The 15314-nt window shown below is 36.3% G+C and overlaps 1 long non-coding RNA gene across 3 annotated transcripts; it reads left to right on the forward strand.

Moving 5' to 3' along the window:
• Window positions 1-461: 461 nt before the first annotated feature.
• On the forward strand, window positions 462-13168 carry LOC139884677 (uncharacterized). 3 transcript variants are annotated; one of them, XR_011771932.1, is made up of 4 exons: window positions 462-990; window positions 1256-1320; window positions 11279-11320; window positions 12248-13168. It is a non-coding gene; the product is annotated as an uncharacterized lncRNA (long non-coding RNA). The 3 variants fall into 3 exon arrangements; XR_011771930.1 differs by having other exon boundaries at window positions 11279-13168; XR_011771931.1 differs by having other exon boundaries at window positions 462-981; window positions 11279-13168.
• The last annotated feature ends 2146 nt before the right edge of the window (window positions 13169-15314 follow it).

A 15314-nucleotide genomic window follows, 5' to 3' on the forward strand; every position in this document is an offset into this window, starting at 1 on the left:
TGTCATTCAGAAGTCAAAAACAAACGCGCTGAATGCTGAATGGTTCAGCATTCAGCGCTGAACCATTCAGTTAAGAGGTAAACAAACGCACCCTTAGTGAAAGGAATACAGTTTTACTTGGACCATAGTTTGGAACAAAAACGTGCATCTGGTACTCATATATATGCAATATATGCATATACACATATACATTACATAGATACACACAACTAAACCTGATCGTTCTTTGGGGTGAGGATTTACTACTGACCTTCACTAACTAGAGTCATTTATTTTGTTTAATTTCGGGTGCTAGAAAACTATTGATATTGTAATGATCCTATCATGTGAAGCAGGTAGCAATTAGTTATGTTCATTCCGCATCATTTATTATGAATGTAATTTATGTTGTAGCACCAGTTTAGTTCATGTTCAGGTGGTCAAGAAATGAAGAAGCTTTTTGCAGGTATGAATAACATGAACTTTGATCAACTGTCAGATACTTTCTTTACAATTAGATCATATGTTCTAGTAACATAAACAATTCTACAGCCTGGTATGAAAGAAGACAAATGAAGAGATTATATTTTCTCCATAAGGCAACACAAATTTCCCTAATTACGATTTTGCCTTCTTTTTATGTCGCTCCCATTTTCAGAAATGAAAGATTTTTTGTATGACGAGCTTTTACCAGTCTGAACTTGGGGTTCACCCCAGAACCTTTTGAGGCTTCACGTGTTATAAATGTAGATTTCTAGGTATCCACAAAGGTTTGTTAAATTCATGGTATTCACAAAGGTTTTCTTAAATTCGTAATATTTGGTGATCTAACTAATTCTATTATAATATTACTTTTACCCTTCTATCTGCAGCTATGGGCTGGTGTGATTCTCATTTGTTGAGGTGATCACTATTTAAATGCAAGTTACAACCCCCAACAGTGTGTCCAAGTGCAAACAGAAAACTTGCCTGCTGAAGCATTTTTTCATGTGAGACATTCAGGTCATCATAGTAAGCTTATTTCTTTTTATATCTTGAGGTGGTTGTGGAATTATCAATAAAGTAGCATCGAGTTGGTGAGTTTCTGGTCATGATTTTTGGTCCAGTCATAAGTTATAAGTGTAAGTTACAGTTTGTTTGTGGTTCGTGCATACCTTATGGATAATGATGAGCCTCTGTGGTTGTGATATTGGTTTGTCAATTTTTAATGGTTCATCGGTGATTCTTGTAATTGTTTATTTGTCTGACTATAAAACCCTCATTGCTTTGTGTACAGAATGCTCTTGTCCTATCTTGGAAGGAACTTACGAAGTTGTCCCTGGTGGATGCCTTGGATGCCTGGTATGTTTCTGAGCTATAAGCATTTGGGGATATTGCGCAGTCCTTGATCTCAAATAAGCCAATGGTCTCACATAATGCACATAAGTTTATTTTTGCCAAGGTTGTGTTTTTTGTTATGTAAATTATACCGTAGCTTATCAATTACCAGAGATGAAACGATAGGTGTTTAATAGAGGTGGCATCATGGGTGGGTCGGTTAATGTGTTAAAAAAAGGTGACTTATATACCGGGGCATACCTTCTTGTTTGCGCTTAATTTTACTTGGGACTAGTTTTACAAAAAGTTAAAGAAGTCGGCTTAAAAAGGCAGTAAGGGTCTAACGTCAACCAAATGTTAGTTTAAAGAGTAAATAACGTAGTTTAAGGATCGTGGCTAAATAGAACGATATATAAATGATTAAAACCTTCACGGCTTAATCGAAACACAACCTTCTCGGTTGACAAACAAAACCTTCACGGTTTAATTTCATGAACTCACAAAATAAATAATATTAAACTGCCTAAAAACCTACACATACGTCTTTAAATACTATCTAAACCAATACCTTACATGTAGGGAACTAACTAACTATAGATAAACATAAGATAAACATAAAAGCTTCACGGCTTAATCGAAACACAACCTTCTCGGTTGACAAACAAAACCTTCACGGTTTAATTTCATGAACTCACAAAATAAATAATATTAAACTGCCTAAAAACCTACACATACGTCTTTAAATACTATCTAAACCAATACCTTACATGTAGGGAACTAACTAACTATAGATAAACATAAGATAAACATAAAAGATAAGAACAAATAAAATAATTTAAAATTCAAAGTAGACCATTTAGACTTTAACTCCAATTGGTTTGTGACTTGCTCTCTATGTTTATTTACCCCACTCCCATACGTACAAGCCTGAATGCTACCAAATTTTCATTGAGCTTTTTTGATGGACTTGAACATGTAGTTGTTTGACTTGGGCCCTTATAATTTATGTCTAACTCTACATCATTCTCCCCTTTTTCGAAAAGACTCGTCCTCGAGTCTACAACATTAATGATCGCAACATCCATCTGATCCTCAAGAACTACACAAATGTTATTGAACTGGCTTTTTAACACGTTTATCAAATTAACATCAACATCTTCGCAAGAGGACATTTAAAAACTTCGTTGGACACGTTTGTGGCTTTATTACTGACCGGAGTGCCAAATTCAACGATTTCATAATTGATGCCAATATTATCAACATCATTGCAATTCATAAAATCTGCATCCTTTTCACAATTTGTATCATAGATAGGTTCTTCATCCTCACCATCCGTATCATGATGGGTTCAGAATCTTCATCCACAGTAGGTTCTGGAACGTATTCCAGATTAAAAAGTTGTTCAACCTTCATACCAATGGTCCGAAAGAGATCATCATGATGGTCCTCTCTGAATTCGCTCGGCACATCGGCAAATGGATTCATACTTTCCCACCGGTTCTCTGTTTGATACGAAGCATAGCGTTCATCATATTTATGATGTCGGCCCCGCTCTAAATTTGTTATTCTTCGTTGCAAACGCTCGATTTCAGCATCTCGCGGATCAATATAACTGCCTCGTTCGGCGTATCTGCTATTGTCACCTCGGTAGCTGTTGTTAGCCATGCCTGGAATCTGATACCACATAACGTAGTTTAAGGATCGTGGCTAAATAGAACGATATATAAATGATTAAAACCTTCACGGCTTAATCGAAACACAACCTTCTCGGTTGACAAACAAAACCTTCACGGTTTAATTTTATGAACTCACAAAATAAATAATATTAAACTGCCTAAAAACCTACACATACGTCTTTAAATACTATCTAAACCAATACCTAACATGTAGGGAACTAACTAACTATAGATAATGTTAGAATACGTAGAAGATATATATGCATTTAATGTAGTCGACGCATGCAGTGTATTAAATGTAGTTAGGTGCAATTTAATGTAGTTAGGTGCAATTTATTATGTATCGTTGTTAGATTTACTTGGGTCTATATATACCCGTCTAGCTAACAGGTTGTAAATGGAATTAAGAGACAATTGAAATGAAATACAGATAGTTTATTCTCTTGATTACAATTCTCTTGATTACATGGTATCAGAGCAAGGTTAGAGTGGTTCACCTGTGAGATTTGAGAGTTGAGAGTTGAGTTTATCGTTGTACAACCATCCACCGCCGCTTCTATTTCAAATCACCCCGGAGAGTGATTGTTGAGTCCTTTCAAGTCATCTAAATCAACTTGTTCTGTTTCGTGACCACCCTTACTACGAAAAAAAAAAAAAAAAAATATTGTTCCGCCATTGCCATCTGAAATCACCCACTTCGAGTCATTTTTTAGTCTCACCACCCCTTCCAATCGATTCATAGTGTCCCTAATTGCAAACCCTGAAAATTTCAAGCATTTACGATCACTGTGTATACCCCACGCGCCGCCAATCACCGTTGCCGGAGTCCCACGCGCCGGAGAGTGACGGCGCGTGAAGCCTTTTCCCCGCCGTCGTTTTCTTTTCCGGTCACTCCTGTGAACACTCCGACCATACTCCGTGAGTATTGGATCGTGTTTTGTACTTTGAAATTCTGGTAGTATTTGCTTGGTCTTCTCAATTCTCTTTTTGAAGGGAATATATTTTTCTGCATAACTATCCATTTTACTTGTTCTTTATCTGCCAACTTGCTTTGGCTTTTACACTTTTGCTTTACATCATTTGTCCCATTGTCGAGTGGTATATATAAAATAAAATATATATCACACATCATTGTCTCTAGTTATTTTTTAAATAACATCTTGTCTCTCGAAGGAAAAAAAAAATGTTCAGTTTACGTATCTCTATAGCTAGATATTTATTTGGGGTTATTTTGTTAATGGTCAGAAACTCCATCCTATACTTTGAAACATTTTCGGATTTGATTCAATACCCCTTAATGATTCTTACTTGGTTCGTTGGGTTCTCTCAATTATTGATTATTAAATTTATAATGAGTAATGTCAAGAAAATTTATTCGCCTTATACGTTCACAATCTCTGCGGAAGATTATGAAGAATATGTCCGATTAAAAGAGTTCGTGAAGCTCAAAACACCAATAGCCGCTTTTGCTGAATCAGGTAAGTCAAATACATGCCTTTTATCATCCGCCTCTAAATGGGTCATCGATTCTGGTGCTTCAGATCACATGACAGGTAATCACCATCTATTCTCCGATTTTAAATCACAACCATCTCATGTAACAATTGCAAATGGCACCACCTCTCCTGTCCTTGGTTTTGGTACTGTCAACGTCACCCCTTCTATTTCATTGTCATCGGTTTTAAGTCTACCTAACTTCTCATTTAATTTGTTGTCCGTTAGCAAAATTACTCGAGACTTGAATTGTGTTGCTTTACTCTATCCTGATTTTTGTGTCTTTCAGGATCTATCGACAAAGCAGATTATTGGTAAAGGGCGGGTATCTGATGGCCTATACATACTTGAATCCGAAATACAAATACCACGTTCTTTGGTATGCTCTAAGTCATCATCCCCTTATGAGATGCATTGTAGGTTGGGACATCCTTCTCTCCAGAGTATGAAAAAATTATGTCCTGAATTCTCTTATTTATCATCTCTGTATTGTGAACCATGTCAGTTTGCCAAACACCATCGAATCCACTTATCTCCCAGAGTCAATAAACGAGCCTCGTCTCCATTTGAATTGGTCCACTCTGATGTTTGGGGTCCATGTTCAGTTACTTCCAAACCTGGTTTTAAATACTTTGTTACCTTTATCGATGACTATTCTCGTGTTACTTGGCTTTATTTGATGAAAAGTCGTTCTGAAGTATTTACTAAATTTTGCTCATTTGTTACTGAAGTAAAAACTCAATTTCAGGTTCCGGTTCAAACTTTGAGAAGTGATAATGCTAAAGAATTTCTTTCCGAATCATTTTCCTCATATATGCTTCAGAATGGTATCCTTCACGAGTCATCTTGTGTTGACACACCAGCCCAAAATGGAGTTGCGGAACGAAAGAATCGACATCTTCTTGAAGTAGCCCGAGCACTCTTATTTCAAATGAACGTTCCAAAACCATTTTGGGCTGACGCTGTATCAACTGCATGTTTCCTTATTAATCGAATGCCATCCGCTGTCCTTAATGGTGATATTCCATATTCAGTTTTGTTCCCCACAAAATCTTTATTTCCGATTGAGCCAAAGATTTTTGGTAGTACTTGCTTTGTGCGTGACACTCAGCCTCACCGCTCTAAATTAGATCCTAAGTCCATCAAATGTGTGTTCCTTGGATACTCCCGCCTTCAGAAAGGTTACAGATGTTTTTCACCAACTCTCCAGCGTTATATTGTGTCCCGCGATGTCACATTCCAAGAAAAGTTACCTTTCTTTCCAGTGTCCACCTATCACAATCATGAAAATAGTGATGACTTATTGGTATATGTACCCATACCAGCTCCCACACCAGCTCCCACACCAGATCCCACACCAGATCTCACACCAGATCCCACACCAGATCCCACACCAGATCTCACACCAGATCCCACACCAGAACCCACACCATTAGAACACACTGATCCCACACCAGATCCCACACCAGAACCCACACCATTAGAACAAACTGATCACTTTCAGTATGTATACAGTCGGCGTTCCCGTCCTACATCAGAACCCGCTCCTGTACCACAATCGTCGTCGATAGATCCTCCCAGTGAGTCAACCTATGAGGTTTCCACTAATATTCATGACACTCAATCTTCAGATTCTGATTCCGATATTCCCATTGCTCTTCGAAAAGGTAAACGTACATGCACTTATCCTATTGCTTCCTTTGTCTCTTATGATAAATTGTCAGTATCTTCTCGAGCTTTTGTTGCCACTTTAGACTCTGTCACTATTCCAAAAACTGTTGGTGAAGCTTTAACTCATCCTGGATGGCGGGCCGCCATGATTGAGGAGATTAATGCACTTGATCATAATGGCACTTGGGCATTAGTTGACTTATCTGTTTCCAAAAAGGCAATTGGTTGTAAGTGGGTTTTCACAATAAAGGTTAACCCTGATGGTTCTTTGGCACGGTTGAAAGCTCGGTTAGTTGCTAAGGGTTATGCTCAAACATATGGGGTGGATTATTCTGAGACCTTTTCTCCTGTTGCTAAACTCACATCTGTTAGATTATTCATCTCTTTAGCTGCTACGTATCAGTGGACACTTCATCAACTTTATGTGAAGAATGCATTTTTACATGGAAATTTGCAAGAAGAAGTCTATATGGAGCAACCACCTGGGTTTGTTGCTCAGGGGGAGTCTGGTAAAGTATGCAAATTACGAAAAGCAATATATGGTTTGAAGCAATCTCCTCGTGCCTGGTTTGCAAAGTTCAATGAGGTAGTTAGGGACTTCGGTCTAAAAAGGAGTGCATATGATCACTCGGTATTCTTCGCTTCATCAAGATCTGGGTGCATTTTACTTGTTGTCTATGTAGATGACATTATAATTACCGGGAGTGATAAAGAAGGAATTAACAGATTGATAACATTCTTAAGCACTCAATTTCAAACAAAGGATCTCGGCCCTTTGAAATATTTTCTTGGTATTGAAGTCTCTCGAAATAAAAAAGGCATTTTCTTATCTCAGAGAAAGTATTGCTTAGATGTACTCAGTGATTCCGGTGTGATTAGCGGAAAACCTTGTGAAACACCAATGATACCGAATTTTAAGTTGAAGACTGATGATGGAGAACTGCTCATCAATCCAGAAAAGTATAGAAGAATCGTCGGCAAGTTGAATTATCTTACTCTCACCCGTCCTGATATTGCCTTTCCAGTGAGTGTTGTTAGTCAGTTTCTATCATCTCCAAGAACCTCACATTGGGATGCCGTCACTCATATTTTGAAGTACTTGAAAGGTACTCCGGGTCGTGGTATCCTGTACCAGAATCATGGTCATCACACTATTGAAGGTTTTTCTGATGCTGATTATAATGGTGATCCCGCGACTAAACGGTCTACAACAGGTTATTGTGTCTTTGTTGGAGGAAATCTTGTATCTTGGAAAAGTAAGAAACAGAAGGTAGTATCTCGTTCAAGTGCGGAATCCGAGTATCGAGCAATGGCACAAACTACCTGCGAGCTTATATGGGTTCGTAATATTCTTGACGAGATTGGTTTTGCTCAATCCGAGCCAATGAACTTGTGGTGTGATAACAAAGCAGCCATTCATATTGCAAACAACCCTGTCTTTCATGAAAGAACCAAACATATAGAAGTTGACTGTCATTTCACTCGAGAAAAGTTAGAAGAAGGAATTATCAGAATACCTCACGTCAAAAGTAATGAACAGTTGGCCGATATCTTCACCAAAGCATTACCTGGAAATTGTATCCGTCGGTTTTGTGGCAAGCTGGGCATAATCAATATCTATGCTCCAGCTTGAGGGGGAGTGTTAGAATACGTAGAAGATATATATGCATTTAATGTAGTCGACGCATGCAGTGTATTAAATGTAGTTAGGTGCAATTTAATGTAGTTAGGTGCAATTTATTATGTATCGTTGTTAGATTTACTTGGGTCTATATATATACCCGTCTAGCTAACAGGTTGTAAATGGAATTAAGAGACAATTGAAATGAAATACAGATAGTTTATTCTCTTGATTACAATTCTCTTGATTACACTAACTATAGATAAACATAAAAGATAAGAACAAATAAAATAATTTAAAATTCAAAGTAGACCATTTAGACTTTAACTCCAATTGGTTTGTGACTTGCTCTCTATGTTTTCTTTACCCCACTCCCATACGTACAAGCCTGAATGCTACCAAATTTTCATTGAGCTTTTTTGATGGACTTGAACATGTAGTTGTTTGACTTGGGCCCTTATAATTTATGTCTAGTTCTGCATCAGTAAAACTACTTAGTTTAAACGTAAATGATCCGAACAACGTACAAATTCAATAAGAGACTACTTAGCAAAGAGAAAAGGCGCGTGCAATGGAAGAAAGAACTCAATAAGAGACGCAACTTTAGCCGTACCCAATGGAGAATAAGAAGCATATGATGAAATTTATGTACCTTATAATACCATGCAGAGCATGCCCACTAAGTGTAGCCGAACCTCATGGAAAATTAAAAGGATAACATGAAGATCAGGTACCTTATAAGGTGATCAAGAAAACTAAAACTAAGTCATCTTAATAAATCTCAACCATTAATTGATCTACTAAGAGTGCTCCCAACCATGACAAGCTTCGTGAAATCAACTTAGAGCCTTTTCTTTGCCTAAAGTAACAGACAAATAAATAATATATGAAACAAAAATATGATAACCTGAATGTCTCGCATGAACAACTGCTTCAGATGGTTACTTCAACTGGCACGTGGTCACACACTGTTGGGGGTGGTAACGTATATAACTCACACATGTTGTCCAAAAATGGGCAATATAATGTGGCAAAAAGAGCAAGTAGAATATCAGGTTAAAACATTGAAAGGATTAGTAAGTCGAATATTGACTCAAATGCTTTCGGGTGAATTTGTCATTTCATTTTACTCCTTATTGGTAGACATAGGGAGTCCAACAACGTACGTCCCCTGTACTAATTGTTTTAAGCACTGCGGGAAACATGAAAATCCTAGGTTTGACCCAAGTGATTCATGGACATATGAATCGACGTCATGCCTAGATTATCGTAAATCCTGCCTTTGTGATGAAAAGAACAATTGCTAGCATACTACTACATATGCAGATCACAATAGTTATACCGCTACAATTGGTCGGGACCGATTTTTGTTTGGATCGTTTGAAGCAGGCTTGATGTTCGGGTGTGTTACCAAAGAAACTGGTAACATACTTGAACAATATGTTGATGGCATGTTTGGGTTTGGAGCTCATGGATCTTTTAGCACATTTAGACAACTGGTAGCTAATAGAATCATTATTGAAAAATTTAGTTTATGTCACGGGCCATTAATGGATTTTGATGATGTTGGTGGAGGACTTATGGTTCTCGGTGATATTGAAAACTTCATTGATACTGTAACTGTCTATACCAATATAACTAAGCCAACGAAAGAAGCGTAATTTTCTGCTTTTTTTATCTCTTTATTTTACATTTACATTGTGGTGTCCTAACCTAAATTTATTATTTCTTTTTTATAGTCCACATTACAACATAAAATTAGTAGAGATGCGTTTCGGTGACAAGACTATTCCAGTCAATTCCAGGACAATTGTGGATAGTGGAACTACTTTTTTACTGCTACATTATGGATGATATAGAGACTTATGTAGCAGCAAAAGAGTAGTTCCACTGTCCACAATTGTCCAAGAATTGACTGGAATAGTCTTGTCACCGAAACGTATCTTTACTAATTTTATGTTGTAATGAGGACTATAAAAAAGAAATAATAAATTTAGGTTAGCACACCACAATGTAAATGTAAAATAAATAGATAAAGAAAGCAGAAAATTACGCTTCTTTCGTTGGCTTAGTTATATTAGTATAGACATTTCCAGTATCATTGAAGTTTTCAATATCACCGAGGACCATAAGTCCTCCACCAACATCATCAAAATCCATTAATAGCCCAAAACATAAACTGAATTTTTGAGTAATGATTCTATTAGCTACCAGTTGTCTAAATATGCTAAAAGATTCATGAGCTCCCAACCCAAACATACCATCAACATATTGTTCAAAGTATGTTACCAGTTTTTTTGGTAACACACACGAACATCAAGCTTGCTTCAAACGATCCAAAAGAAAATTGGTCCCGACCAATTGTAACTATTGTGATCTGCATATGTAGTAAGTAGTATGCCAGCAATTGTTCTTTTCATCACAAATGCAGGATTTACGATAATTTATGCTTGACGTCGATTCATATGTCCATGAATCACTTGGGACAAACCTAGGATTTTCATGTTTCCCGCAGTGCTCAAAACAATTAGTACGGGGGATGTACGTTGTTGGACTCTCTGTGTCTACCAATAAGGAGTAAAATGAAATGACAAATTTACCCCCAAAGTTTTTGAGTTAATATTCGACTTACTAATCCTTCCAATGTTTTAACCTGATATTCTACCTGCCCTTTTTGCCACATTATATTGCCCATTTTTGGACAACACGTGTGAGTTATATACGTTACCACCCCCAACAGTGTGTGACCAGGTGCCAGTTGAACTAACCATCTGATTAGTTGTTCATGCGAGACATTGAAGTTATCATATTCGGGTTTTATATACTCCGTATTATTTTAGGCAAAGAAAAGGCTCTAAGTTGATTTCGCGGAGCTTGTCATGGTTGGGAGCACTCTTACCTGATCTTCATGTTATCCTTTTAATTTTTCATGAGGTTCGGCTACACTCGATGGAATGCTCTGCATGGTATTATAAGGTACATAAATTTCATCATATGCTTCTTATTCTCCATTAGGTACGGCTAAAGTTGCGTCTCTTATTGAGTTCTTTCTTCCATTGCACGCGCCTTTTCTCTTTGCTTTCTTACTTTTATGTTGAAGATGGGGCACACACATGTGAGAATCATCGCGGGGTTTACCAACTAGAGGGGAGCCATTATGGCTCGTCGCTAGGGGGTTCCTCGTAAAAAAAAAAAAGTCAAAGGTGTTGCTGTAACTGTAAGCTGTTTATAGATTAACTTTTAGTTTTTCTCTATGTCTTATCAATTTACTAATGGCTAGAATTATCATCTGATCAGCAACTTGTAGCTTTAACATTTTTAAATTTACAAGACCTTATCAGCACTGTAACTCCTATAATTGAATTCACCTAATGTGTACGATCTTGGACGAATTATGAAAATTACTAAAAATAGAATGGCAATCAAACTATTATTAGTTTTCTAGAATAGTTAATATTGATTAAGGAAGTGCATATTTCTAACTCACAGGCATTTTTCTTCTTGTCCATTTGTTTGACAGCTTAAACTAGACCCAAGTCATGGTGCGGATAAAAGCTTGTAGGTAAGTATGATTTGAAAATAGACGGGTTATTTTTTTGGTCCTTTTAACTCAACATCCTACTTCCTCCTTAATTGACTCGGCTAATTACAAAGAATATAAAGACACACAAGTGTTTCTGGTTAATTGACTCAGCACATAATGTGTTTTAACTTTTAAGCCAGCTTTTGAGGAACAATTCTGGTGGCAAAACAAAAAGCTGATTAATCTTTGTTTAATACTAGAACCACTAGGTTTGCACATACTAATCTCTATATTAGAGTTTTTTAAGCTTGTAAACAATCATGGTGGAAATATTTGGCCATGTTATGTCGATTTTTATATTCAAATGGCATCGAGCAGTTGCAACAATAGGAAACTTGGCTCTATTAATTAGCCAGTATCTGACTAATTCTGATCCAAACAGAAGTTTAACAATTCGCTGACAGTTGTAAATAGTTGTTGACATTTTGAGTTACGGGTTTATAATATTAAAGTTGCGACTAATATGAACACGTGCATTTAAATGACTACATTCTCTCAGGTTGGTATCTGTTACGTATACTAATTGGAACACACATTTTGGAACAATATGCTATATGATTTAATCTAATATCGATGTGATTTAATCTACTCATTTTCATGCCTCTAATTTAGAATCATCTTTGGAGTCTATACTTCACATAATTTGTGACCATAACATGTAACATAACTTGATGTATCCCATACTTGAGCAGCTACATCAAGCCCATCCAAACATTGGTTTCCATTATGCGAGATAAATCAAAATACGGATATAAATGCACATGGAGACAAGTACACAGATACTTGTATTTTTTTATCTAACTTCAGACCAGAAGTTGATGTCCATATCTTTTTGTACTTATTAGTAAAATGAAATCACAAACTTTTGTTAATGTTTTTTATTATGCACATGTCTATTTACTGCAGTTCCCGCTTTAGACCCATTAGCTCAGAATTGGGGTGACTTAGCAATCTACAAAGAATACTTTGTTTTTTTTAACAAGGTATGCTCAGCTTCATAAACATGTTATAATAATACAAAAATTACCATGCACAGATTATCATAATAAAACATTACCGTGCACAGATTATATACATGTTACAAGGATCTACCATAATAAATTACTCATCTACAAATGTTTTGATTTTTAATATAATGAACCCCTTTTCATGTGTCTTTGTTAGCTGAATGTTTCAATCTGGTCATGCAAATAATGTGTGGTTATGCATGAGCCAGCCAGTCACCTAAGAGAGGACTTGCAAAGTCTCGGTCAATGTTATAATGTATTCTCTTTTTAGATTATTTATGTTTCTGAATTTCCATTAAGTTGTTTTGGTTTATTTATTAGACCTATCTTCAAACTATGTAGACACTAAGGTGTTGGTGTTTGTATAATGATGAAACGTTTTTCTGCATTGGAAAGACAACTTAGTCTCAAAGGGCCTTTTGTACGATACTGAAGTAACCCATCAACGATGAGAAACTGTGGGTTGATCAAGTCTGACTTCAGATAATGTGTACATACCATGTCTACAAGTCTCACTTCATAGGAACCTGATTGGGTGAAAGCAAACCGGACGAAAGAATGCTACTCAAGCACATATTATGTGTTCTAAGCCAGCTCAATGGGTATTTACCAAAAAGCCGATAAATCGTTGTTTAATACCAGAGCCACTAGGTAAGCTCATACTGGTTCCTATATTAGACTTCTTAACTTTTGTATTTACTGAAAAGATGTCATCTTTGAGGACTGTAGATTTGTAGCATGCTCAATTCCCGTCTCCTTGACCTTTTTTTTTTTGTCTCTCTAAACTTTGTTTAATCAATTATAGAATGCATTAGCAAACGATAAACTTATGAAATGTAGCAATAATCTTGATTGCATTGAAATGATTGTGGAGTAATTACGGTCATGAAGTTCAACACATGCGCATATAGACTAATTGTTGTTTTTCTAGTCGGTAAAGAGATTGGCAGAGTATTCATCTTTTAGATAAGCACCAACCTGATCGTTGTTTTGGTAGGCGTATCGAACAACTACTTTAGCCCATGTCCCATCTTTGTATTTCATTCGTGAAGATGGTAAGCCGTTCAGCATTTTCCGCTAAGGTCATAAAAAATTACACATCTGGTCGGGCGCTCAGCATTTTGTGTAAGCCCGAAGTCTGCTAAACGGAGCGTAAGCCCTAAATATCTATACATAAAGCGCGTGGACAACTTGCATGCCGCATTAGCGTAAAGCTCAAAGTCGGTTACACGTTTTTCGCATAAATCAGTCTATCATAATGTTGTTAGACTATCAAACAAATGTGACACGTGGGCCATGTTTGTTTTTAACTTAATTGAATTAATGGTATGAAACTTAATTTAATAAGTCATGGAATGGTGTTTATTTTTAAGTTATTAAATAAGACGTGTCTTAACAAAAAAACTTAATTAAGTGTGAATTTCCAATTAAGTTCTTACTTTTTAATAACTACTCTTATAACTGCTCACATAAAGGGTTAATTTAGTAATTTTAATCATTCAGACAATTCTTTAGCACATAAAACAAACACTAATTATTTATTCATCACTTATTCCTCACAGACATCGTATATCCGTTCAGATTCAGGACTTAATAAGAAAAAAAAACAAACAGGTCCCTCGACTAGTGGACCATCACTTTTAGACACTTAGGGTGAGTATTAGAAGGTGTGGAATGAAAATAATAATGATTAATGATGCTTGGTTGTAATAAGGTAATATTATCATTACCCACAAGTAAGTAATGCATCATTCCGCACTAAATTGAGGGTAATGAATCAAGTAATGAAATAATCATGTTAATTATATTTAGACAAAATTCCTCAAATCGTCCGTTTATTTATGTATTTTTGTCCAAATAGTCCCCGTGTTCACAAAACTGCAATAATCATCCTTAAATTCCAAAATACGTCCCAAACTATTTGGTCCCTGCCTTAACTTCTGTTAAATCTCGCTAGTCTCAGGGACAATTTTGTCTAAATATTTCTATTTCTATTTTTATTCTTTTTGTCAATAAACACCAATTTAATCCATACACGTTGTATATAAATAGAAATAGATTTGTGGAGTTGTTGCTTTTAAACAATCAAGTCTAAACTAGTCTTCCATCCTCTGTTTTCCCTTTTCCCCCTCATCATTCTCTTTTTCATATCAATGGATGATGTAGCTGCTGAAGCTGTTAATAATTCTTACCCAAATTGCCCTACTTATCCTTGCAGTAACTTCAACATAAGCTACCCTTTTCATAAGTTAGGTACTGAACCTTCTAACCACTTTTGTGGTTATCATGGCTTCGGAATCAATTGCTCCAGCTACAACGGCACAGAACGTCCCATCTTTTACATCGACCAGGATTCTTATTTCGTCCGTAACATTTCCTACGAACCCGTGAGTATCCTCCTCGTTGACTACGATGTTTCTCCGGCTTTCACCGGTCCCGTCGGCCCAACTTCTGTCCTATAGTGCAACATGGTATTAACACTTCCTTTTGAGTTTTCACCGCTCACTTTAAATTTAAGTTTTCATTTCAACTGCACGAATAATCAAAGATTCCCTGATTTTGCAACTGAAATACGTGTTTACACGATGAACAAGATAATAAGTCGTCGTGTGTAATGTGTTACTATTGAAACTTCGGATACAGAGAATTTTAATTGGACTGATTACTCATGTGAGGATCACGTGGTAACGACTGTTTATAGGTTTTGAATCTAATCCAAGTTCAACAAATTAAATGGGGGTGTTTATACGTTTTAATTTAGAGCATTTTATATGAATTTGGTTTTTATTTTGATTTTGAGGAACTTAGATTGATTCGAGTTCCTAATTTGGAATAAAGATGGAGATGAGGTTAATTAATGTCATGTGACTAGCACAAGAGTGAGACTAACGGTGAGATTTAACATAAGTCAGGGACTAATTTGGGACGTATTTTGGCATTTAAGGATGATTATTGCAGTTTTGTGA

This window comes from Rutidosis leptorrhynchoides, chromosome 1 (genome assembly GCF_046630445.1).
Source record: "Rutidosis leptorrhynchoides isolate AG116_Rl617_1_P2 chromosome 1, CSIRO_AGI_Rlap_v1, whole genome shotgun sequence".
Taxonomy (NCBI): domain Eukaryota; kingdom Viridiplantae; phylum Streptophyta; class Magnoliopsida; order Asterales; family Asteraceae; genus Rutidosis; species Rutidosis leptorrhynchoides.